This window comes from Cibotium barometz, chromosome 25, assembly GCF_041138505.1.
Source record: "Cibotium barometz isolate CiBa-2024 chromosome 25, ASM4113850v1, whole genome shotgun sequence".
Lineage (NCBI taxonomy): Eukaryota > Viridiplantae > Streptophyta > Polypodiopsida > Cyatheales > Cibotiaceae > Cibotium > Cibotium barometz.
Genome location: NC_141070.1, coordinates 29587803 through 29591563, shown reverse-complemented (window position 1 = coordinate 29591563; position 3761 = coordinate 29587803).

Below are 3761 nucleotides of genomic sequence, written 5' to 3'. Positions count from 1 at the left end.
TTTACACCATACCCAGGCTGCTGGTTAAGACCAGGGTAGGTTTTTGCCACATGAGCCGTCCTTTGAATACTCCTTGTTGCCAAGCTGTTGCAACCGAACTTCCCTTAGAAAAACACATATACCAAATGCTCCCTCCAGCATTCTGGCATAAGACAATCCTTTAAGAAAATAGGGTTTCTATGCAAGTTTTCAGTTTTGATTTTCTTTTGAATACAATGAGTATATCTTAATTCCGTATCCAAGACTTCTAGGGGCCCAAGCAGAATTCCTTGAATTCTGAATTCTTGATCCTCAGATCAAAATCAAAGGTCTCAACTTAGTTTTAGATTCGGTGGGTGATTTGAGTGTAGATTATTAAACTGGTCACATCGTCTTTTCTTGAAATTGATGAAGGAGTTACATCTTGGTCATAGTCTGATTCAGGGTTTGAGTCTGGAAAGGTTCTCCCTGAACTATCTTTCTTAAAGGGTAATATTTCAATTACTACTTTACTGAATTTCATTCATTGAGTATTTTGCTTAATTGAATTCAAAACTAATCACGTATTCCTATGAGGAATAAATTAATTATTTATCTAAAATTCTGACTTCGATAGTTTTTCTAAATTTTCTCATTACCATCCTAGAGAATATGAAACGGCAGAATTTTCCTTCACAGATCATTTTCCAATATTCATGGGATTTAAACATAAGATTAAAGAGAACTCTTATTTTGATATAAAAACTCTGTATGCATCTATTTATGCATAAAATCCAACTTCTATGGAAATAACACTTTTATATAAAAGAAAAATCCTTTTATGCATCTATTTATGCATTAAAAAAATCAATTTTGATGAAAGTAACACTTTTATAATAAAAATTTCTTTTATGCATAAAAATCAATATTGATGAAAGCAACACTTTTATAATTAAAAAAAATTCTTTTATGCATCTATTTATGCATAAAAATCAATATTGATGAAAGTAACACTTTTATAATTTAAAAAAATCTTTTATGCATCTATTTATAAATAATAATATTGATGAAAGTAACACTTTTATAATTTAAAAAAAATTCTTTTATGCATCTATTTATGCATAAAAATCAATATTGATGAAAGTAACACTTTTATAATTTAAAAAAATCCTTTAATGCATCTATTTATGCATAAAAATCAATATTGATGAAAGTAACACTTTTATAATTTAAAAAAACTGTATGAATCTATTTATGCATAAAAATCAATATTGATGAAAGTAACACTTTTATAATAAAAAAATTCTTTTATGTATCTATTTATGCATAAAAACCAATATTGATGAAAGTAACACTTTTATGATTTAAAAAAATTCTTTTATGCATAAAAATAAATATTGATGAAAGTAACACTTTTATAATTAAAAAGTTCTTTTATGCATCTATTTATGCATAAAAATCAATATTGATGAAAGTAACACTTTTATAAAAAAAAATTTATCCAGTATACATATTTCTATGTATAGAATTTAAATCTAATGTAAATCACTCTTTTATATATAAAAAATAATCAATATCCATCTTTCTATGCATAGAATTTAAATCTAATGAAAATCACTCTTTTATAGTAATAAAAATAATCAATATGCATCTTTCTATGCATAGAATTTAAATCTAATGTAAATCACTCTTTTATAAAAAAAAATAATCAATATGCATCTTTTTATGCATAGAATTTATATCTAATGAAAATCACTCTTTTATAATTTAAAAAAAATCAATATGCATCTTTCTATGCATAGAATTTAAATCTAAAGAAAATCACTCTTTTATAATAAAAAAATAACCAATATGCATCTTTATATGCATAGAATTCAAATCTAATAAAAATCACTCTTTTATAATAATAAAAAATAACCAATATGCATCTTTATATGCATAGAATTTAATTTTAATAGAAATAACACTTTTATAATAAAAATATTTCTACTATGCATTTTTCTATGCCTAGAATGAAAATAACACTTTTAGAATACAGAAACGATGGGGATTACTCTTTTTGAATAATAAAAGATAAAACTTATTTCACAAAATTTAAGAAAAATTTGCCATAACCTCCTTTGTATGGCTGACCATTTTTCAATTCTTCCTAACCTTAAATTACTTAAAAATTATCCCCAAATGGTTTAAAGCATTCTAAACTAATCAAATTCCACTTTTAAAAGAGAAACAATATGAAAAGTTTAATTCTAACAATTTGATTACTTATCTAGGATAAAGAAGGGCTGAATTTAAGAAGGAAGAGAGGGGGAAAGCCTTTGCAACAAGGCATAGCATCATTTTATCATTTTAAAGATAACAAAATTTAGAAAACCATTAAAAGAATAAAGAAAAAGTAGGATTTCTAACTTACATGAATTTCTGGGAGCAATTCTTTGGCTTGATGGTTTGAGGGATCTACTCTTGTTTGCAATAAGAGTGGCCACCAATTCTTTAGAAGAGGGAATGGTCAACAACTAATGAATTATCAATAAATTCACAGTTTTTGGCTCTGGGAAGGAGTAGAGTAACAGTGCATAAAACACTATTAAGCTTCAACAAAGAGGGAGGCCTCTATTTATAGGAAAAAGTGAGGTTCTAACCAAGCAAACTGATTCTAGAATTTTCGAGATCAGTTTGGTCAATTTTTGACCATTTTTGGGTCAGTTTAGCTTACTTTTTGGAACTAGACTTGAATTAGGAGAGAGGAGAGATGAAATATCTCAATTTTTGGGAATTCAAAACTCCACCACATGTGAAATAGGTGCCTCCTTCATGAGGGGGAATCCCCACTCTGAGACATCAAAATTTTATTTTTTTAGTATTTCCTTTGGTCCTTAGTCCACTCTTCATCTTATGTGAGTATTTACTCATTTTTGGGGGGATTTTCTTTATTTCTTCTATTTATCTCCTCCACACATTTGGATAAATCTGATTGGCCTCTCAAAACCTTAATTTAAAATTTTTAGAAAATCTAGACCCCTAGGATAAGGCCTTTTGAACAGATTATAAATTGATTTCTAATGCACCTTCTGAAAATCTTTTTGAACTTCTGTTTTGGGGGAATTTATTTTAATAAGAAGAGATATTTTTCCATCCAAAAAATATCTAAAATTTGAATAATCTCTCTCTAGAATATTTTCTCTCTCTAGGTCAAAATAGGTAAAAATAAGATCTTTTATATTTTTGAAGAGGGATTTGATTACAGGGGAAGATACTGGACATCTTGAGAGGCTGGGGAGAAATCTTACAACATAGATGACTAATAGCATGATCCCTCTATTTGTCTTTTTCACATATCTGCATTGGAAATCTGAAATCCAATGGTAACAAGATACTCCTCGATCTTGTTTGACCATGCTCTGGGTGCCTGTTTCAAGCCATACAAGTCTTTGCGTAACCTACACACAAAATCTGGATGTGCATCACTCTCATAACTTGGTGGCTGCATCATGTACACTTCGTCTTGCAAATCACCATGTAAGAAAGCATTCTTTACATCCATTTGATGTAAAAACCAACCCTTCGCTGCAGCCATAGCAATGATAACTCTCACGATCGCCATTCTTGTAATTGGGCTAAATGTCTCTTCATAGTCTATGCCATAAATCTGCACATAGTCCTTGTGGCAATAACCAATCTTGCCTTGTACCTGCTCACTGAACGATCAGCATTGTGCTTGACTTTATACACCCACTTACATTCAATTTCTTTCTTTTCCGTAGGCAAAGGCACTAGCTCCCATGTTGCATTTGCATCCAATG